The sequence below is a fragment of the Pogona vitticeps genome, chromosome 1 (assembly GCF_051106095.1).
Source record: "Pogona vitticeps strain Pit_001003342236 chromosome 1, PviZW2.1, whole genome shotgun sequence".
Taxonomy (NCBI): Eukaryota; Metazoa; Chordata; class Lepidosauria; order Squamata; family Agamidae; genus Pogona; species Pogona vitticeps.
This window is the reverse complement of record NC_135783.1, coordinates 200,930,495-200,954,223: the sequence shown is the minus strand read 5'-3', so window position 1 is coordinate 200,954,223 and position 23,729 is coordinate 200,930,495. Positions and strand designations below refer to the sequence as shown.

General features: G+C 43.8%; 1 protein-coding gene across 2 annotated transcripts in view; it reads right to left on the bottom strand.

The window, feature by feature from the left end:
• WIPF1 (WAS/WASL interacting protein family member 1) overlaps positions 1–23,462 on the bottom strand; it is a 97,146-nt gene extending 73,684 nt beyond the window's left edge. Inside the window, exon 1 of one of the 2 annotated variants that reach the window (XM_072980340.2) lies at positions 23,026–23,462. The gene's annotated coding sequence lies outside the window, so the exon portion shown is untranslated. The remainder of the gene's footprint in view (positions 1–23,025) is intronic. The other variant, XM_072980321.2, reaches the window with a different exon arrangement.
• Between the last annotated feature and the right edge of the window lie 267 nt (positions 23,463–23,729).

The following is a 23,729-nucleotide window of genomic DNA, read 5'->3' as shown; positions in this document are numbered from 1 at the left end:
TCTTCTATTTAGCACATTCTAGCTAATAATTTTGAGTTTTTATTGCTAAATTCAAAAAAATCCTCTTTATATACATCAAATCCCTCTGAACTTTCTCTGTCTCTAAATTTTCTAGTTCCTTTCTCTTTGCCTGAATTTCTGCCAGTATCCTTCTATCTCTTTCTAAAAAAAACTTGCTTTCCAAATTTCTCAATTCCTCTTCCAGTTTTTTCACGTTTAGCTCCTTAATTTTTTTAATTTACAGGATTTCCTTATTGTTATTCCTCTTAAAATTGCTTTCATCGTGTCCCACAACAGGCCTAATTTCATACCTCCTGCTTCATTTATTGCCCGTAATTCTAACCATTCTTTCTTTATCTTTTCTATTACCTCTGGGTACTGGAAAATGTTAATATCCATTCTCCATCTTTTAGAGTCTTTATAATCTTTTAAAATCTCAATCTCCATTGACATCAAAGCATAATCTGTTATTTTATAGAATTAATCTCAGTATAACTATTTTAGGAATTAAATCTTGAGATGTGAATATGAAATCTATTCTGGATTAACTACTATATACTGCTGAAAAATCAGTATATCTTCTTTCATCACTGTTCATTACCCTCCAAGTGGTTATTTTTTACCTTCTTTCTCAATACTGTGTTTCTTTGGAGAACATCATGGTGATCATAAAAAGTTTTATCCTTTATCTTATCCATCACTATATTGAAATCTGCCATAATTGCATAACCCTTCTTTACCTTCTCCATTTCTTTAATAACCGTGTCATAAAAATCTCCTTGTTTAATATTAGGTGCATAAACATTAACCAAAGTATACTCTCCCAAGTTCATTTTACTCTGTATTATTATAAATCTACCATTACAATCTTTTGCTACCTGTTTCACTGTAAATTCACAATTTTTAAAAATCATGATTGCCACACCTCTAGATTTAGACGTTCCAAAGTTTTTTCATAAATGTCTATATTATTCATCTTAAGTTCATTGACTCCATCTTCTGACTGATGAATCTCTTGAAAAAAGGCAATATCCACCTTATTTTTCTTCAATAATGCTTTTATTCTTCTTCTTTTCACTATTGATCTTAGTTCCATTTTGATACCTAAGCTAAAAATCATTTATAATAAAATATTGGAAGGAGAGACAACGCCACTTTCTTGGAAACACTCATTAACGATACTTATTCCAAACCCCAACAAGGATCTAACAGATCTGGGATCTTATAGACCTATATCTCTAATAAATCAAGATGCTAAGATTTTTATTGCTATATTAGCAAATAGATTAAATAGATTTATAGCAAATTATATAAAAGAGGATCAATGTGGCTTTATAAAGGGAAGACAAATGGATAATTTAACCAGGCAAGTTTTGAACATTATATATGAGGTAGAAAAGGAAAAAGCAAAGGCAACTGTTTTATCACCAGACATATTTAAGGCCTTTGATTGTGTGGAATGGCCAACATTAAAGCTGCTTATAAAGGGTTGGGGATTTGGTAGAAGATTTATTGGGGTTATAGATCAATTATATTCAGATAAGACTTCAGAAGTAATAGTTAATGATGGTTTAACAGAGTGGATTTTTCGAGGCCGAGGTACAAGACAGAGCTGTCCAATTTTATCAATAATGTTTTGTATGATTATAGAACTGTTAGCTAATGCAATAAGAAATGATGAATTAATTAAAGGATTAGGTAAAAATGATACAAAGTAAGATTAATTCATTTGCTGATGATTCATTATTAACTATAAAAAACCCATTAGAAAGCATGGATAAAATTAAAAATCATTTAGAAAAATTTGGGGAAATAACAGGATTAACTAAAACATAAATAATGATGTTTAATTATGAAAATAAATGTTTGTAAATAAATATGGTTTTAAAATGTGTAGTTATATTAAATATTTAGGTATAAATATAGTTAAAGTGACACAAAAATTAAAGGAGCAAAATTTGAACAAATTAAAAAGTGATATTAAAGATAAATTGCAGGGGTATTCTAAATTGAAACTATTGTGGTTTGGGAGAATTGCTATGATCAAAATGAAAATATTACCAAAAATTACCCTTTTATTCAGAATGTTCCCAATACAATTAAAAGAAGATTTTAAGTATTGGCAGGGATTAATTAATGGATTTTGTAATCAAGTAAAAAAATCAAGAATAAATAAAATGTAATGGTATAAGGCTCAAAAAATTGAGGTTTAGGTATTCCTAATATAAAAATTATTATATAGTGAATCAACTAAGATTTATTGGAGATATTATATATAACAAAGGAAGTTTAATTTGGTGGGATATGGAATCCTCAGAAATAAATGGGAATATTGAAAAATATTTGTTTAATGTAGTAAAAAGAAATACAATAAATCAGGTGAACAACCCCTTTTTAAGAAACATGTTAAATGTCTGGAACAGTTATAAAAATAAGTTATGTCCCTTTACTTCACCACTAAAATTAGTGACTGAAATAGAAAATTTCCCAGCAAACCTGAAGGGTTTAGCTGATTTGTTTAAGGATAAAAAAGTTGCCAGATTGAAGGATCGGATGATTAAAATGAGACTGAATGATCAGATTATAGTTAAACTTCAAACTAATAAACTATCATGGTATAATGATATCCAGTTAGATAGTTGGACAAATGAATGGTTGAAGATGTTCTGTGGCAGTGGAAGATGATGGATCCAGTGTCAACAGAGCAGTGAAATTGTTCCAGGTTTTGGTACAAGCTTTATGTGAGCCACCCAAGAGACTGAACCCAACCCTCTAATTAGGTTCAGCACCTTGGACAGCTCTATTACAGTTCAAAGAAAACCCGGAGTGGATTAATTGCACTACTGACGTAGAAACCATTGGCCACCACCATTCTCTGGTATTCAAGAGCCAAAGAATTAACTGAGTGAAATAGCAGTATCCTACCACTCCTCTTTAGGAATTTAAAGGTAAGGCATATTTATTTGGTCTGAACAATGGAGGGTGCAATCCTATGAATCTGGAAGTAAGAGGCATTGAATTCAGTGGGAATTCTGTGAACTTAAATGCATAATATTCATAGCGCCATGTGGGGCTTAGCTTGATGACATTACTTATTGGTCAAAACACATGCCGGCATCTGGGCATTAATCTCACTCAGTTTGCAGCGAGTCGTGTGAGAACACCAGCAGGGGTACCAGGAGCCTCCACGGCAGGTACAGATATGAGTCACCTTCCCCACACTCTGGCCAATCAGGAGCTGACTCTGAAGAGCTGTTGGAGGAGAAGCTTCCTCTCTGGTCCACTTAGGGTGGTTCTGAACCCCCACTGGCTGTGCTGCTCCAGCCTGCCTCTGCCTGACCTTCTTCAGATAAAGACAACTAGGACCAGAGACCAGAAGAAGTGGTTGGTGGTGGTGAGGTAGTCACAGCTCCATAGAGTTGACAAAAGTAGCAGGAAAAGAATGTTGCAAAGAAATCACAGAGAAGGAAGATGCAGCTCAGAAGACAAGTGTTAATACACAGGAATGTTAAGAGAAGCTGCTTCAGCAGGAAAGCTACTGCTGTGGCAGGAATCTTGCTGGAGCCAGCTGGACCCAAACCATGGCAGGCAGGTTCTCCCAAGAGGAGCTGAAATCAATGGAAGGCTAGACTGGTTGTGCCAAGAACATGAAGGAGGTCAGTCCCATTGCTCTGAATGCCAAGGCAGATTTGGGCTGGGCTACAGACTGTTGAGCATGCACCTTTTGGCAGCTCCAAAGGAGAGTGGTGGGTTGAAGGGCTGTGTAGCCACCTGCTAAACGGGCCAGCTCTCCAAAGAGGTCTGTACTTCTGTCACTCTGTTCTGGTTCTCCCTGACCAACCTTGTGCTGATGTCAGTAATCATGAAAAGCTGGCAGAGACAGAAATCAGAGACAGGCATCCTGGTGCAGGCCTGTGCCTGACCCAAGCTGACCAAGGATCATTAGCTGGCTGGAGCACACACTTTATATGCAGCAGGGCAAAGGATTTTGGGGGGAGTCCAGAACAACAACAACAACAACAACAACAACAATGGCAGCAGCAACAGCAATGACAGAATGAAAGAGGTGAGTAATACTCAGCAATTAAGGCTCACCGGCTAATCATTTGTAAGTTTCCTGAAAGAGGTGGAATATCACCACCACTGCCCAAAAAAAGAAGCATATCAGGCTTCTTGGATAGGGGCCATAACTAGCAGACAAAGAAGCACTTGTCCCCAGGAAGTGGTCAATGCAAGCCATACCATCAGCAAGCTCATGAATTTGCCCACACTGGGGTGGTTTACAGACTTCAGCTGCCACTGAGGCTGTACTAGATCCCGGGTAGGAAGTGCAACCTGATCCAGGTATGACCATGACCATAAACAGCCAGCCAGCCAGCCAGTATGAGAAAGGACAAAAGAGGGGAAGGTTACCCCTGAGCAGCTCCAGCATTTTCTGCCACAGGGGAAGGGCCACCTGAAGGAGAAAGGAAGCTGCTACCAAGAGAAGTTGCAAGAAGCACCATAAGTAGGCAACTGGCCAGCCCAGGCTCCTGATGTGAGTCATCGGCAGAGGAGGAGATGACTGAGCTGCCTGGGGACTGACCCATGGCCACCATGTGCCTTGGCTACCCAACTGAGTTTTGAAGAGGGCCAGAAGGATGACCCTCCCATGGGCTTTGAGGCAGTGTGAGCACACAGCCTCAGCTCCCATAACTTCCACCTTTGTGGATATCAAGAATCCTCATGAGACCCATCTTGCTTACGCATTAGGTAACAGATTCCAGATTTGCATTACTGAGCGCTTCTGCTTTTTTGAGCCTGAAGCTTCAGTGAAAAGGACCAAAAAAACAAAAAACAAAAGAGGAGGAAAAATGAGAAGAGTAATAGCTCTTTTAAAAACTGGGTGGCATTTGACAGTATTCATGAGGGTGGTCCAGACAGTCTACTAAGCAATGGGTGGAGAGAGTGGACCTCCTTCAAGGAGGAGGTGGCAGCAACTGAGTGCAATGAGGCACTCCATAATGTGTGTCTCACAATGAGAAGGTCACAATGGAGCCCATTTTAATGCTGCAACCCAGTGGTGGAACCACATTGCTCTGCTAATCTATCGATAAACTTTTGTGACCAATCCTGCTGTACAGCTCTGTTCAGCTAGCATGACCTTAACACAGCACATCCTCCTGCACAAAGTCATAGTACATGATGCTCAACAATTCACAACATTTCCAACCCAGCATGTTCTCAAAACAGCATTCTTTATGATAGCTGCTTTGGAGTGCCGGCTTTCTACTCCTCTGAAAATGTGCCAAAACTAGAGGCAGTTCTGTCCCACGGAGGAAATGCAAAATGTTCTTAATTAGGTGAGTGGGGTTTAGCTTAATGACCTATGCATGCAAGGCTCTTTTAGATCAAAGTCTCACTGATTCTACTTATTAAGAGGACTGTTGGCTGTGACCCCTTAGAGATGAGGGGGAACCTTGAATCCAAACAACGTACTTCTAGGAAAAACAGCCCACCTCCTTTTCTTTGGTCACCAAGCTTCCTTTAGGGCTCACAGAAAAAGAGGCCTGGGAATTTTTACAGATGCTATTTAAAGGCCTATTGCCGCACGAGGGCTCATGTGATAGCGCCAGTCTGAAAAACAGGCTCAGCACTGTTGTCATTGAACATCGGAAGAACTGCATAAACAGCTTGGGGGAAGGGTCAGTCTACTGGTCCAAACAGATCAAGAAGAACTGCAAAGCCTTTCCTGACCCACATTCCAGATCCTTGCCTTCAAATAAGTTCCTCTGTCCCAGTACACAGAATTCTAAGTAATGCCCAGTGGTTCTCAAACTGGGGTCCCCAGATGGACTGCAGCTCCCAGAAATCCTGGCCAGCAGAGCAAGTGGTGAAGGCATCTGGGAACGGCAGTCCAAGAACATCTGGGGACCCCAGTTTGAAAAACACTGATCTAAAGAAACAGATTTTATTAACAAATTACACAGGACAGCCAAGCAACATCTGGAACTAAGGGGTACCTTTTATTGCAGGCAGAGCTTGGAAGCACTTACATATACAACATGGTACTCATGATGAATTCCTTACCACGATAATGAATGTGTAACTAAGCTTTATTACAGTTACAACTTGTGAAGAGATAACTTTCCCTCATTAGAGTTCTAACTGGAACAGTTTTTGTTATTTTGATAGTTACAGGAGTGGGGAGAAATATAAAATGATTCAGTTGCTAGCCTTGTTGCATTCAGATATTATAAAAGCAACTAGAGGTAACTACCTTTATTACTTCTGAGAAACAGAAAAGATTTGTTCTTTAAAAATTGTAACTATAACCACAACTGAGGCTGTGCTACTTTGGGCACATCATGAGAGGCAGGATTCTCTGGAAAAGGCAATAAGGCTGGGAAAGATCAAATGCAGCAGGAGAAGAGGAAGATTAAATATGATATGGACTGACTCCCTAATGGAAGCCACAGCTTTGAGTCTACAAGAGCTAAGCAGGGCTGTTGAGGACAGGGCATTTTGGAGATGGCTCATTCATAAAATGGCCATAAGTTGGAAGAGACTTGACGGCCCATAACAACAAAACTGTAAATAGCTATTTTTCAGAATTACAACCGTAACTAAGTTGACAATTAAATGTAACTTTTAGCTCACTTTTGACTGACTGGGATGGGGAACTTATGGCCAGATGCAGCTCATGGCAGTTTCTCACGTGATTGCTAGATTCCTCTGCTGTTGTGCCTGATGTTTGATTGGAGATAAGAGGCTATTTAAATCCCGGAAAGCTGCTGCATGGACCTGAATTCTGGTCTGCAGTCCATGAAGCTATGGCACAGCCCTGCCCCACACTTTTAGCAATGCCCACAGTTGCAACATAACAAGGGGCTTCCCACACTGGCATTGGGTCCTCAGGCTGGAAAAGATTCTCCATCCTTTACTGTAGGGACAATGCAAACACCACATGAGCGGAAAGGATCCCAGCCAGTAAGCAGCACTCCGAGAAGCAGTCCCAAAGCACATAGTCCTGGTTTCGGACACTTATGTAAGGAGAGAAGAAAGGCTGGTTGGCCCTGTTGCCTGAGGAATTCTGGGAGCTGTAGTCCAAAAGCACCTATCTGCACAGCTGTGGTGCAAAAGCCATCTTTCAAAATGAGTAAGAGTTTATTAGGCCCTTCTTCTCACTTATGTAGCAGCCTCTGGAAGCTTACAGGCAGACCTATCTCCTTAGTTTGCCCCCCGGGTTAGTTTGCCCTTCAATGGGCAAGTTAGCAGCTATCAAAGGGCTCTTCACTCTGCTGGCCCCGGTTACAGCCAGGCATCCGCTTTAAGATGGCACGCGTATCTGTGTTATCCATGCATGGGTTCAATACTGTCTTTGCACTGAATGCAGAAGGTGCCTCAAAAGTCCTGAGAAGACAGTGTATTGATCTATAACGGGGCCAAACAGCCAGCAGCTCCCTGTCCAAAGCTCCGAGTCTTCACTAACAACCTCAGCTTTGTCTCTGTCTCTCCACATATATTGATTTTCAGCTGAGCTCAGCTCCTTCCTTCCCGGCTAAACTCTCTTCCCCAGTCGCGGCAAGCCAGATGATGTACTCAGTGGCTGCAGCCTTAGGGGAAGGGGGGAAAGTCGTTATTTCTCTCCCTATTTCTTATCCTGGAGGCAAAATACTGTAGTACTTTAAAGACTAATAGTGTTATTTCAGTGTGAGTTTTCATGCATCAAAATCCACTTCTTCAGACGCAAGGAGTGCAAAAGCATGTCCTCTATATTTATTCTGTGATGACACGATTCATGAGGGAACAAATAACAGACAATGGGATCGTGGTCCAGTTAACACAGGAATGTGACTTCAAAGTGGCCAGAATATAACTAACTAACTAACTAACTAACTAACTAACTAACTAACTAACTAAATAAATAAAGCAAGCTGCTACTTAGCAGATCCAAGCTGGGCTGGCAAGCTAGGCAGACGTGGCTGTCACAGGAATGCTAAGGGTTGTTTATACTAGGAAAGAGGTCATTGTGCACCAAGGGAGCCAACTATTTTCGACTCATATGATATTGCAGACATCTGAATCATTAATACACATTGTGCGCTAAGAAGTCTTGATTTCTGTTGGGACCATTAGAGATGCCCTGGGACTTGACTAATGTAGGCAGATTCTGTCTCCCTCTCGTCTCCCTTCTCCCGCCTTTGAATGGCCACTTTTTGAGATCTATAACAGACAGTCCTGGGAGGTCGAAGTGTTATGAAACTGGCCTGTTTGTGCTGCCATTCCTGGTATCTGTTCACTCTATTGTGCAGGGATTGTCTTGTTCGTTCTCCACAGAAAGCAGAGGGGCATAAATCAACATTAGAAGACAAACAAGCAAATGAGCCCCCAATGTTGTGGCTGGCATTTTTGGGGTCTGAAGTTTGCCTCCAATGTAAATATGGGGCACAACTGGTATCTAGTTTTGTTTCAGTCTTAGTCTCCATGTTGTGTTGCCACCTGTTGTTGTCTTTAGGGTGACTATCTTTACAGGTTAGCCACATTGGACAAAGAGAAACACTGTCATGGTGTCTGTTGCCTGCTTCCTCACCTGGACATGAAATCTCACCACCATGGAATAAATAAATATATACAGGGGACATACATTTGTATTCTTGTGTTTGAAGAAGTGGATTTTCATCTATGAAATCTCGCACTGAAACAGAACTGCTAGTTTTTACGTGCTGTCATATTTTGCCTCTCACACCCACCCTTTTTCTTTTGCCAACATGCTGAAAAAGACTAACACAGCTACTCCTTTGAAATCTTTTGCTCTTGAAGCTTTTAAAACTTAACTGCATCAAGGGTCTTCCTGGAGGATTATCTCACGGGAGACCCACTTACTTTTTCCTCGTCTCTGTTAGGTCTCCTCTCCATCAGTCTTCTAAATAATCCAGAATGATATAATCCCAATTTAGAAATCTACACAAGAGCAATTTGTGAGGCTTGAAGCATCATACCCACTTATCTGGGAGTAAATCTCATTGTAGCCAATGGGCAGAATCCAACTGGGATTGTAGGCCGAAGTAAATCAAATGATGGCAGCAAACTGCAGCTAATTAATGAGGTGCTGCTTGCATGCCTAGTCACACACAAGTTGCATGATCAGGCATGTGACCAACACCTTGTCATCACTGTCATGTGCCAACAAGTCGGAACTGACTTATAATCACCCTAATAGAGCTTACAAGATAAGTGAGATATTAAAAATTGGCTTTACCATTTCTTAAGTGAACTTTTACGGCAGAGCCAGGATTCAAACGCAGGCCTCCTGAGCCCTAGTTGGCCACTCAAGCCACTCCACTCCACTGGTTATCTTTGCTAATTAGCTGCAATTCACCACTGTAACAAATGTAGTTTCACTTACTCTGGGGAAAAAATCCACATAGGATTCTGTCCAGTGAACTTTACATCTGCACAGACATGGATAAAATTGCCTTGTAAAATCCTCACTTCTTTGGCTCCTCCCAGGTGCCATTATGAACAATGTTCACTTTGAAAGGATAAACATTTTCTTCCTTGGGGGAACAAATGATTTTCTTCCTATCTTTCTATGGAGGGGCTTGGGCCCATGCTTCAGGGCAGAGGTGGTGAGAAACAGTGCCTCTAACTCTGGGGGGCCAAAATTGCTAGTTACACTTCTGCAAAGAGCAATAGAGATATAATCCAACGTTGTGGGACAGATCCATCTTGATTTTTCTTTCCCGTCACCTTCAGGCATCCTCTTACCACATCTTATATCTCATTTGCTCTTCACCCCTCGCATCTGAGATGGGCCAGCCCTGCCATTGGACAGAGGAAGGCAGTGCTGGAGGGAGCAAAGGGAAGATCTCCTTCTTGTTCCTTTCTGTTGGTGGCCAGAACTGGGGAAGCAACGCACCTGTCTTTAGCCCATGAAATAAACCTGTTGCCTTAGTTATGATAAGTCCTTAGACTTACGATTAGACAAGAAAATAGGTCACCCTCATGTGTCTCTCAGTTGTCTGAGACTGAAGGATGGCTTTACATTAGGGGCAGGAAAAGTTCTGATGCTGCAAGTTTAAAATTACTATACTTTTAGGGCAGTTTTATGGCAAATTCTATACCCTCTACAATAGTTCTAACACTCTTAAAGAGAGAAGGTACCAAACCCTGATAAAGTGCGGCCCACAGGCATTATGGAGCACCAAAATCTGCTCCTCCAAGTTTCCAGAAACAACACTTTTGCTAAGAAACCGAGACCCCTAAACAAAACTGGAAGGAGAATTCCAGAAAACAGCGGCTGCTATTTTTTCCTCGTTTTCGGAGTTGCAGCCTATGGGTGTGTGTGTGTGTGGGTCTCTGGACCTTTCAAGGTTGCCTGCACCTGCTAGGAGATTTTAAAAGGAGGAAAATTTGCTCTGGTGTGAGGACACACCAGCTTTGCTTGTACGATGAGCCCCCACCCATATGGCTTAGAATACAGTATAGAAAACGCTAATAATTTTTTATGTACAGGTAACTGTAGTCAAGACATCCGCAGAAGGCACAGCTGAGAGACAATTCAAAGCCAGACCGTAGCCTTACTTTTTCTTAGTTCAGGAAGGATATCCTTTTTATGGACTCCTGCACTGATCAAAGAAAAACCTGCATAAAATTAAAGCTCTGAAGCAACCACACACTCACATATCCATAAAAACGGCAAAGTACATGACATGTGAACCACGGAAGAGGAATGTGCTTGCTTGTGAGAACTTCCCATTTTAGAAGCCACATAATTATAATTCTAATTAGCTGATTTTTTTTTCCACATCGGAATTACAAGTCAAGAGCAACTGAATTTTACGTATATCCATGCTAAAGGTCTGGTCTAAAGCTACAAGGCACAAGAGCAGAAGGGAGCTGAGATTCAGAATACGTTATGGTTTTTAGGGACTGACTCTCTAGAGTTGGAGATGGCTGTTTTCTTCCCTCCAGTGACTAACAGCACAACGTAACAACATGGGAGCAGAGGGAATTTCCAGCTATTTTGTATACTTCTTCAAATTTAACTGACAAGGCTATTTGAGATTGTTGTTGCTGCTTTTGACCTCAGCCACGAATGGAAAGCTCACTCAGATACTTGAAACATAAAACAAATTAGAAAGAAGGCTGACTGTTCTTAAGTAATCAGAACCCACTCAGAAAGGGATGCTTTGATTTTAAGAATAATGTTGGCTTCACATTAGGAGTTCGTCCTTTGTTTTCTAGCCAGACTTCACTCCCAGAAGCCTCCTGGAAGGATGATTCTGCTTCAGAAGCAGGCACATGCTCCCCATATGCTTAATCTGAAGGAGAATTCGGAAGGGGAGGGGGAATAGAGGAGGCTGCTGCTCTCACACCAGCAAATTCACTGGCAGGATATGGTATACTTCCTGGGGTTTCCAGACAGGTACCTATGTAGCCAACCGATGCCTGAGAGTTGCTCACTCTACTTTAAAAGATGTTAAATTACTTATTGGGGGGAGAGAGAGAGAGAATAAAAAGCAACTCATATATTCCTTGAAAATCTAAATCCTATTTTTAAAACAGCCAGTGGCCATGCCAGCTAGAGAATTCTGGGGCTGTAATCCAAGAAAAGGAACTTTTCCAAATCTGAGCCGTAGTCTCCAGAACACGGCCAAACAGCCCAAGAAAACCTATAACAACCTCTGAGCCATAGTTTGGTGTAATGAGAGCCTCAGGCTGACGTGTGCCCTGTTATGATCCCCCTTTTTGAGCAAGTATATGACAGTATACGTACAGTAGGACCCCCTTATCAGCGGGGTCAGTGTCCACTGATTCACTTATCCTTGGTCTGAAAATATTAGAAATATTAAAAGAAAAATCCTAGAAATATAAATATACAGTATATTTCTAAAGTTGAGATTACCAGAACTAGCTACTAGAGGGAGTCAGATACCATGCTATGTATAGCATTCGCTATAACCTGCATTTTTCAGTATCCATGGCAGGGCTTGGAATAGATCCCCATGGATATCGGGGTCCTAATGTATAATCATAGTTTGTTGTTAGTGTTTTGCAGGAACTGTAAACCATGGTTTGCCTATTTAGGGAGAATAGTTTGCTGCAAGAGGGAATGAATTGGAACTGGTGGGAGGAGGACAAGCCCATGTTCTTGCAGAGAATGCAAAAAATAAAAAAATAAAAATCAAAGGTTGGTGTACCGTCATCTTTATTCTAGCTGTCTTTATTCAATGTTTGAAAATATACAATATCAGCACCTTGGATATTAGTGATTCAGCTGACTCTTGGTTTAGTTAACCTAATCAGGAAAACCCAAGCCCGTGGAGAGCTGCCATCAGCCATGGTCAACCAGGAATGGAAAATGCAGCCACCTGGACCAAAAACAAGGGACGATAGGAATAGCAGGCTGTTGACATATACAAGGCCACAGGTTGCTTGCAATGAATTCCTTTTTTTCAATAATATATTAAATGAGGATTGTAACTTAATGCTGGATAAATTTGCAGTGAAACCAACTCTGTAGTTGTTTTACAGTTACAGGCTATGGCCTTGCTAAAGTAGGAGCACAAATATCAAATGCTGGCTTGTGCTGCTTCTTCTTGCTGCTGTATGAAAAATAAACCTTATTAAGCTAAATAAACCTTATTAAGGTTTATTTTTCATACAGCAGCAAGAGGATATATATTAAAATAGAATTAGATTTCTTATTTTTAGTTGTTTAGTCAACAACTAAAAATAAGAAATGTAGTTCCATCTGAGGAATTGGCATTGCTTTTACAATTGAGACTGCAAAAGTAACGAACAATGAAATGGAACAAGAACTACAACTTTTAATCTCTGTTTGTCCAACTCGTTGTTGTAATGAGTGCATTTCTCCACTGTCACACCACCAGCCTGGCCTCAAGGGAGGAACCACGTTCTTCCTCTTCTATAAGTAATTTGGCTTAAGTTCCAGGTTCATCTTCCATGCCAGGTTATCCAGACAATGGGGCCTTTTGCGATGCACACAGCTGTTAGCGAATACTACAGAGACATAGAGCCCTCTCTGTAGTCTCTCACTGCAATATGTTTTCTTATCACTGTAGCAGTTGGGGAATTTCATTGTTATATCCAGTTTCTAGGGTTTAAAAGATTGGACTTCCCCCTGTCCACAACAGCTGTTTTATGCCATTCACTTAGACCTGCTTATTCCAATATACTCTGTATGTTTTAGACTGCCTTAAACTGCCTTTGAGATTTTCTGATGTCCACTGAACAAAATATGAATTACTTCTACATAGCCAATATTACACTTGCTTTATAAGCTGCTCTGAAATATTGAGTGCAAGACAGGGTACAGGCTCAAATTAAATATATATTCTATTAACATAAAGACTTTGGAGCCATACTTATGAAACATAATTGAATTGTCTAACTGCTAGCTAAGCAGATGATCTGCATAAGTGCATGCCAAGTTACTTACTGAACAATTGTTAAAAAGCAGAACTGCAGAAGAAAAGCAACTACATCAAAAAGTGACAGTGCTGAACAGTACTAGATCAGGCTTTCTATAAGAGAGAAAGAGAGAGACAGAGAGAGAGAGAGACCTAGTTTTTATTCCCTGGAAACAAATCATGCCTGTGAATCTGGAATTTCAATCCTAAAAATTATGTAGGTGTAATGCTTTGAGGAACCTTGGCTACTACATGGTTTCTGTATTTACATTAGAATCTGATTCTATCTTACAGGATAATCCAGCAGATGCTGAGCCTGCAAAATGTCACAGTTTCTAGAGATGTAGCATTATCTAAATACACACCCCTCAGAAGGGAGAGCCCCCAGCCTTCAAAGACACTCAGTGTGCCTGATCTAGGCTCTACCCTGGACTCCCCTCACCAAAATATTCCAGGCAGAAGGCCAGAAGCAGAGTCCTACCAGAAGATGCAGGAGTCCAATGCCAGGTGAACTAATCAAGTAAGAAGTCTGCATTTGTAAACTGCCTCAGTGACCTCGCCAGCTGGGTGGTATATAAACTTCTAAAATTAATCAGCATATATTGTCTGGTATGGATAACTTCTGAAATGGCCAAGGTTTCCCACTGTCGCATTGCCATGCAAATCACACACACACATACTTTTGAGTGTGGGTCTTGGGGTCCGGTTTATAAAAGCACCCACTTTCCCAAGCTGAGCGCTAGAAGCAGGATTATTACACCCTATAGCCTGATAGGGCTGAGGCCTGAGGCGGTGGTGTCAAGGCGAAGGGAAAGCAATCCAGCACATTTTTATCCAAGAGAAGAAGAAAAGAAAAAAACCCTCATTAGCTTCCTTAGACACATTAAAGCTTCCTTACTCCAGCAACTTCCTGTTCGAAGTACTGCTTTTTAAAGCTTCTCAGCAGTGGCCAAGTTTTTAACCACTGAATTTTTTACAGAGGTTTCCATGATTTAATTACCCAGCACATGACACAAAGACTTCTGTGATCCAAACACTTCTCTCATTGTCTGGTTTTCTGGAAGAAACATCTTGACATAACGATCCAGCTCAATTCTACTACTTCCACTTGGAAATGAAACAATATCTGGTTGATAGCTCCCTTAGCAGTCAATAAGCCTCCTCGTGATGCAATGAGTGTTATACAATGACAGAGCCGTGTGTAAGAAAAGAAGTCCAACTTCATGAGCGCTAACAGCAGAAATGCTGTCTCCCACCCTGTCGCTTAACTGCAGCGAGTGATTCAGGCCAAAGAAGTTCAAGACCCAAAGTCCACATCATACCCTCCAGCTCTGAATACCTCCTAAAAAAGATCAGAACTGGGCTGCAGGATGGCCTGCTTATTGACTTTGCTACCAATTCTCCCCATGGGGCTTCACCATGGGGGGAGAGGTACGCACAGCACTGTCGTGAAACTAAGGTTACTGGAGTCAAAGACTCAAGGCCTTTCGACTCAACATGGATGAGGACACCACTTGCAACCTTACACAAGCTCCTCCATTCCCTCTAAGCTTAGCTGCCATCGTGTCCTGGTTGGAGTGGAATGGGGCGAGGAATGGACTTTCAGGACAACCTTCTGTTTCATGTACGCTACTCCTGTGGCGTCAAGTATTTTGGTGCGGCTTGGACCTGAGCGGGCAATGAAGAACCATTAGGTTTACAAAAAGCTTCCTCCCGAAGTAGTTTGTTGGTACGGATCTATAGAATGGCCTTGTCTTTTAGGGACACGGCTTTGGAGATGGTCATACAGAGTGCCTCCGTTACACCAGTGGTCCCCAGGTATTCCTGGACTAAAACTCCCAGAAGCCTTCACCACCACTTGTGCTGGCCAGGATTCCTGGGAGCTATAGTCCAAGAACATCGGGGGACCCAAGGCTGGGAACCAGTGCATTACACCATTATCTCAATTATGACATATTTCAGTCATAGTTAATATTAAAGAGTCTGCCTTCTTAAAGAGAAGCAGCCAATCATTCTTAATCAGTGGCAATAAACCCTGTTTATGAGGGATTCCTGGTTAGCATCACACCTGACTAATATTTATTCTGACATAAAATCAACTGATGTTTAATCTGAAAGAGACGACATGATGGGGATCCACATCTGAGATTGAAGTCATGTTCATTCTAGTCACCCATTTCTGATCTCCCAAGAAGTAACCAAGTCAGTCTGTCTCAGTATGTTAGCAAAGTTAAAGGGGAAAAGAAAACGGGGACTGGGGGAGAGATTGAGAAAAAGGCCAGATATCGTGGCACCTTAAAGACTACCAGATTTGTTTCAGTTTGAATTTTTATGGAATAAAATCTACTTCCTCAGACACACTCCTTGTGTCTGAAGACCAGTGGGGGTGAAGGTCATGGCCAAGTGAAGATATCATAGATAACAGGCATAGGGACAACACAGGAATGGGACTATCAAGCTGTTTGTTACCTGAGGTCGCAGGATGATAAGCTGTAAGCCAAGTAGATTTGATTGTCACAGAAATACTAAGAGTTGTTTCTCGGAGAGAGATAAGAGTCTGTCAAAGGAGACAACTATTCATGCCAGTAAAATAGAGGAAGTTTATTAATACAGGTAGCACATGAAGAAGCCTTCATGTCTATTCAGGGTCTGTTCTGAAGCATCTCTGCCTGATTCCTTCTTTTCCCCTCTGTCAACCTGATCTACCAGAATTGTTATGATGAGTGTAAACTGGAGAGCAGAGCCATGTACCCTTCCTGGAGCTCATGGCAGGAAAAATAGTATGAGAAAGGTGAATAACTCAACAGATATTTAGTGGGGGGAAGGTTCCATTCTTCAAGAAGAGCCACACTGTGATTTTGCTCATTTACTTTCAAATGATACGAGTTACACGTGAGCCTTAAGCAATCCTTCTGGAATTTAGTTCTTCATATTTATTCAGCAATCTTGCAAGCATTGTAACAACTTTTGTAGAAAAGATTTAAGAAAGAGAAATGAAATTGAGAGAAAAAGTTAAACTCCAAGGAATGAAGTAATGTTTAATGCTTGAATGTTAAGCCCTATGCATTTCAATGGGAGAGCTGGAGCATCAGTGCCAAAGGACATTAAGGTTGGTGGATCAGTCCTTCTTGATTATTTCCTGTGGCATCATGCTAGCTCTGCATGAACAGCAGTAAAAGGTTCTCTCCTAGTTATCTGAAATGATTATGTACAGGAACTTCAGTATGGCCCAAATGGCTAGTCAGTAGTAGTAATATATTATTACTTCCCTGGAAATGTTCCATTTGCTTGCTTTTTTTGTCCAAAACTTGAAGCACCAGAGAAGCATTAACAATGACTGAAAACAGCAAACAGGGCATGAAAATAGTTCTATTTAATGCGTTCCCCACCCTCAGAACATCCTTGTCACCCAAGCTTTTTCTACTTTTTAAATGATTTTGCATTTTTCAGTCTATAAGTATAAAAGCATTTGTCTTTATATTCTTTCGTTACCAGTTTCTTCCTGGCCCCTGCTGTTCCCAGATGCCTTTTTAAAAAAAGCAACAACAGCACAGTTGATTTATTCCACATTGCAAGTTTTATCACTGGCTCAAGAAACCTACGCAACTCTAACCAGAAGGAAAGTGAAGCAAAAGTGCTTTTGTTCGCTACCGCTGCACAGCAACCCTACTCTTCACAGCTGTTGCAACAGAAGAACTTAAAACTAAAGACCAGCTGGGGGGGGGGAAGGGAAGAGAAGCACCCAACGGCTTTCCGCAAGAAGCGAGTGTTTGCCCAGAACTTACAGTGTGTATCGGCCCTGCGCCAACACTGAGACTTGTTTTGTTTCCAGTGCAATGTGGGTTTTGTTTTTCATAATCTGTGACATTTGAAGAGGAGCTGCAGATGTTCCTCCTCAGCTGGATCAAACCAGGAGGTTGTGATGTGCCCTCTGGGTGGGGAAGGGGTAGACTTTCAAATGTTGGAAGAATCCAGTGCCCGGCTGCCCTCACCATTCATTATGCTGGCTAGATCTGAGTCCAACAATGTTGGAAAAACCACAGGTTCCCCAACCCTGGTCTTGTGTCTTGCAGGAATACCCTACCCAACAAACATACAAGTTGAACCCCCTTCTCCTGGGAGCCTCTTGGGATTGCGGAGCTTGCCCAAGGCCACCCAGGCTGGTTCTCCTTTTTCAGGCACAGTGGGAAATTGAACCCCAACCTCTGCCTAAACCACTGAGCTATCCAGACAGTTAGGATTTTACAAACTAAATGTGAATCATTGGCTTAAATGCAAGAAAAACCTGGGTTGCATAATCCGGATCTGCTTTGGTCAGATCTTGCGTGGAATACGGTCTCCATTTCTGGGTAGCACAAGGATACAGATAAATTAGAGACTGTTTCAAGCAGGGTGATTACTGCGGTGAGAGAGCAGGATAACAGGTCCTTGGAGGAAAGGTCAAAGGAGTTGGGAATGTTTAGCCACAGCAAGAAAGGACCACCACAACAGGTGATACAATAGCCTTTCAGATACCTGGAGGTGGCTGGCACACTGAGAATGGAGCAAATTTGTCCTCTGCGGTTCATTTTCCTTCTTTCCCTTTTTCTATTATTTGCTCTAGGATAAGCCTTGATAAATTTATAAAAGTGAAGATTTTTGACCAAGGCTATGCACAATTCAGCCAGGAGGGCAATCCAAAGCTTTAAAATGGATTCCAATTCAATCCAGAACAATCTGTGCCCCAGATCAAAACCTATTTGTAAAGCCTGACTTGCCTTTGAAAAACATGAAATTTAAAGACATAGCAGATCCTAAAGAGGCGAATAAACATACAGTACAATATTTCAGACAGCTACCCTTCTGGGGCTTGTGTGTTTGATACCTTCACAATTTGTTTTGAGAAAAAAAAAAGCTCAACAGGTTTAATTTGTGATCCAGATCTAGCTGCCAAGAATGGTTATATCGACCAGATAGGCGGGAAACAAACAAACAAACAAACAAACAAATAAATTCACTTCCCTTCTCCCTGAAACTACATCTGGCCATTTTGTTTTGATCCATGCTGCCATATAAAGTGGCCCAAATCAGTTTGATCTGGTGATTGTAAGAGATTATATGATCCATGCAAGTTCATGTTAAAATACGTTTGCTAGCCTTAAAGATGGCCACACAATCTCTAAGGCAGACACAACACTATTAGGAAGGGAAGCTGCTTGTTCCCAGATACTCAGGTACAAAAACAGCAGGCGTCAAGCACAAACAAAGGGAGCCCAATGGCTGAGGCTTTGAAGTCAGGTACACAAACAGCACTAGCATATGGTCTTTTCTGCTCCTAGCCACTGTGTCTGTCTGTGCATTTATCACTGAGAGAGAGAGGCCAGGAAAAAAATGGACCAGGCCAAATACACAGAGAGAGAGAAAGAGAGAGAGAGAGAGAGAGTTGATATGAATGTCAACTTTGTTCAGCGTACAAAAATAAAAAGTTGAGTTTGGAAAGGTAACTTTTTTATTAAACACACACACACACAACCCCACAACCACAACCACAACCACAACCACCACCACACATGTGGACTGTGGGATTCTGGAAACTGGTTGCCAATATGCTCCCATGACAAATGCAAGATCTTAATGTTGATCTGCAAAGCCCTGAATGTTTTGCAACCTTGTGGCCTGTCAGAGGGAGAGGCCTCTCTCCCTGAGACCTGGCACCCATACCACCGCACTTCTCAAGCTTTGATGCTGCGGGCAGCCACCCCGAGGGAGGCCAGGAAGGAACCGGGCCTTCTCAGTGGTGGCCGCCTCCTTGTAGAGTACCTTACCAGTGGAGGTGCACCAGGCCCCTTCCCTCGCCACCACGTTCAGAGAGCATATAAAAGCAGTGCTTTTCAGGGAAGCATTTCAGGATATCCTCCCCTTATAAACTGTTGCCATTCACATGATATATTGATCGTATTCTGGGGTCCATTGTTGCCACCATGCGTTCTTTACGGAGTTATTTTTATATGACTGTGGGTTGGGTAAGGAGTGGGTTTTTATGTTTATGTGTTATGTTGGAAAACACCCAGAGTAGTGACATGACACTGGATGGCCAGTACAAACATTTAATAAATAAATGAATAAACAGACAAGCAAACAAACAAACTGTAGTGCAGAGAGAGAGAGAGAGAGAGAGAGAGTATTTTTCCTCCAAGCCTTAAGAACAAAGACATTTATGCCCATTTATTTCCGTTCTTCCAACCCATTCAATCCCAAGGGGACAGAGTACGGTGGAGCAAATAGTGTCACTAACTCAGAAGGGCTTGTGAGGTTTGGGGAAAATCTGGAGACTGAGGGGCCTAAAAATGTAAAGGTAACGGTTCCCCTTGACAATTTTTGTCCAGTCATGTTCGCCTCTAGGGGGCGGTGCTCATCCCCGTTTCCAAGCCATAGAGCCAGCGTTTTATCCGAAGACAATCTTCTGTGGTCACATGGCCAGTGTGATTTAGACACGGAACGCTGTTACCTTCCCACCGAGGTGGTCCCTATTGATCTACTCGCATTTTGCATGCTTTCGAACCACTAGGTTGGCGGGAGCTGGGACAAGCGACGGGCGCGCACTCTGTCGCGTGGATTCGATCTTACGACTTGCTTGGTCTTCTGACCTTGCAGCACAGAGGCTTCTGCGGTTTAGCCCGCAGCGCCACCACGTCCCTAGAGGTCCCTATAAAACATAGGCTGACAATGCTCTTGTTCTAAAATGTGTTACTAGAGAACTTCTCTGCATCTTATTCCTGAAAATCAATCATCCTTATGAGGAACACAAGAGGCAATGTGCTCCTACAGGCATAAGCTTGTATGAGCTGAATTCAAATAAATTCTTTTCTATCACTACACTTCCCAGCAAGGCCAGAAACAGTAGAAGTATAATTTTAAAAAAATCCTCAGATCTCTGTTTGAGCACTCTAAAACGGAGGCAGCAAATCTAAACACACTGAACACACTGGGACTTACTTCAGAGCAGACATGTATAAACCACATTACAACTAACTTCCTCCTTAACAACACCCTAAATCTCACATCCATTTTTAAAATCACATGCCTACATACGATTATTTCAATCAGGTTTGCTTTCACCACACCAAGAGTGTAAGTCTCCTGGGTACTTGTTAATGCTCTGCCCCACCAAGACTGCGTTGCTACTTCAGGTTTAGGAGCAAGCTCGCTCGCTCGCTCTCTTGCTCTTTCTCTCTCCCAAATAGCAAAGCTTTGCACCCAGTCAGAATCCGGGCCCTGGCTCATCTCTTGAGTGTGAATAAAGGTGAGAGTTACAATAGACAGCTAGTAACCTGCCTGCCCTTCTCATTTTGGGACCATTCCCAGTCGATGCCAATGAGACCCACCCCTTGGGAGACCTCACGGCACAAACTTCACACTGTCCTAAATCCAACAGCTATGTCACCACCAAAAGCAGGGTACAAATGGAGTTCCACCGGTATCTGCAGTTGTGTGAAGCAGCAACACAATGTTATTATTTACTTGTTAAAATATGTACAGTATTTTAAAACCACCTCTAACTTGAATTAAACATGCTAGTGTTTATCAGTCAGTTATGCTGCACTGCACAACTGGAGACTACTCTAGTTCCCCCCCCGCCGGCTTTGCCTAGCCCTAGCCTCCAACAAGGTGTCTCTGAGTATATGAGCACCTGTCCTAGTGGAATAACACCACTGGATGGATAGTCATCAACATATGTAGATTTGTTACAGAGGGGAAGTTGCTGCATGCTGAGACACTGGTGGTGAGGACAAACAGTGAGACCTCCTGAAGCCCCCAGATGTAGTTGAATTACAATGTTCATAATCTCTGGCCAAGGATCATGTTGGCTGGTGTTGAACCGGGAAATGGGAGTCCACCAATTGGAAGGCTACGGATGTCCCCCCCCCCCCCCCGACTGCCTGTTTGAGACAGGAACTTCTCCTTCTCTCAGCTGGTGATGCTCAGGGCCTTCCCACACCAAACCTCCAGCTGAGTCCTGGCATTTAAACCCATGGCCGTACAAACAGGAAGATATTTAGCTTTTGCTCTGAAAGTGAACAAAACTGAGAGAGACATCCAGCAGTCATCAGGTTTTTACTTTTTCAGCTGAGGGTACAGTTGCTACTCTCTGCTCATGAAAAGGAAAAGAGAAAGACAACAGAAAACCTTGGGCATTTGAATAGGGCAGGGTGGGGAAAAGCCTAGACTTAAAATTCAGGAGAGCATGTTTGAAGAGCAACAACAGTGGTCTACTCAACCAGATGGGCGGGATATAAATCAAACAAATAAATAAATAAACGAAAATGAGGAATTTCAAAAGACTTCTACTGAACAGAGAAAATCTAAGGCATTTTCAGACAAGTCAAGCAACAAGAAGTTGAATTCTACAAAATGTCTATTTCTGGGAAATCTGCTCACTTTCCTTTGCCTTCTAAGCAATTTAGAACTCGCTAGATTGCCCTGCTCTTGGGAAAGAACAGAGTTCAGGGTTCTGGCTGCAGGGTTGTGGGCCCACCCACACCCACCTCCAGCATGGCATTGCTCTAAGAGGAGAAAGGGGGCAGTCAGGATCAAGTGAAAGGGAAACAGAATCCCTGAACGGGGCAAGCGACGTGCAGCCTTTGTCTTAGCCATCCCTCACATGTCCCTCCTTCTCCTTTTTCTCTCTCACGTCTCTCCAGACATCCAAGTCCTCTTCCATCTAGAGCAGCCAGTCTGGAGAAGGTCTCAGAAAAAGCATCTTCCTAAATAGGCACAAAACTGGTGGTGGTGGTGGTAACTTTTGCTGATGAAAGAAGGCCATTTCCTTGACTATGGAATAGGACCCTGGGACAGCCTGCCCTGGATGAGATTTAAAGAATGATAACGATGGTTGGCCATCATCGTTGGCCAAGTCCTATCCTGTGGCAAGGAGGTACCCACATCATGGAGGGTTATCGGAGGCCACAACACTGGGCAGGATCCCCCAAATCAGGGAAGGTTCGGTTTGGCATCCCCCTGATGAACAGCACGCCTGCCCTCTGAGAAGTACAGAGGGGTGCCATCCCCAGAGGGGTTGGGCAACCCGGCCATTAGCCGGCCCTTGCCAAAGGACTCCCCACTCAGACCAAGCCAGGGATGTTCAAGCGAGGAGGCCAATGACAGCAGGAGCAAGGAGAAGGCTAACCCCGATCGATCTGCAAACGGAAAGGACTCTGCCTGCTCGCTCCTGGGGATTCAGGCTGGCGCCTGTCCCGCCTTCTCTTCCCCGGCCGGGACGGCGACCCCCCCGGTCAGTTTCGCAACCGAGAGCCTTTCCCGTGGGCCGCTCGCGGGCGCGCCGGGAGCCACGTAGGGACCAGAGGGGGGGGGCAACCGGCCCTTGACCCGCGGGGGATCCCGGCCGGCGAAGTGGGGCATCAAGGGCTGCCTCCAGGCGATCGGGCGGGGGGGGGAATCCTCCCTCCAGTTTGCGGTTGGGGGGGTAGCCCTCACTCCCGCTCCGAGTTTCCCTGGGGGGGGGCGAGCAGAGGAAGCCAAGCCGCGGGGGAGGGAGCAAAGAGGGGGCGCCCCCTCAGCCACCGGCTGGAGTCCAGCGTCCCCTCCCCCCCGCCGCCGCCCCACTTACCGCATGCTAAGCCGGAATGCGGCGCTCGGGGTCTGGGGGGGGGGCGCCCGGAGCGCCAGGGGGCCGCCTCGCCTTCCCCGCGCCGCCTACCGGAGCCCTCGCCCCGGGCCGAGGGAGCGCCTCAAAGCCTGCCCCGGATCCAGATGTGGAGGGACACGGCTTGCCGACGTTGGCCGCTGCCTTCTTCACTCTTGCCGCGACTGTGGGGCGGAGGCGGGCCGGCGGGCGGGCGGGGGGGGGAAGGAGAGAAGGGCGGCGAGGAGGAAGAGGAGGAGGAGGAGGAGGAGGGAAGCGCGGCGGCGGCCCAGGACTCCCGGAGCGGGCGAGCTGCCCTGCCCCCCCCCGGTCGCCCCCCTGCCCCTCCCCCTGCCGCTCGGGCTGACCAGCTTGGGGGGGGGGTCAAGCCAGGAAAAAGGCGGGCGGTCCGGCCGGCTGGCCGGGCAGGCGGAGTCAGCGAGAAGGGCCCGGGGTCCGCCTTCGCTCCGCCGCCCCTACCTCCTCACGGCAGCGGGGAAAACGGGGGTCGGGGTGAGGGTGGGGGGGGCGATGGGACTTTTCCTCCTGGGACGAAAGCGGGGGAGGGGGGGCTTGGTGGCCGGGGGTCCTGCTCTTTAAAGGGCCTGCCCTCATCTCGCTTCTCCGGAGGAGCAGGAGAAAGGCGAAGTATAGAAGAAGAGGAGCGGAAGGTCCCTGGCAGCGCGCAG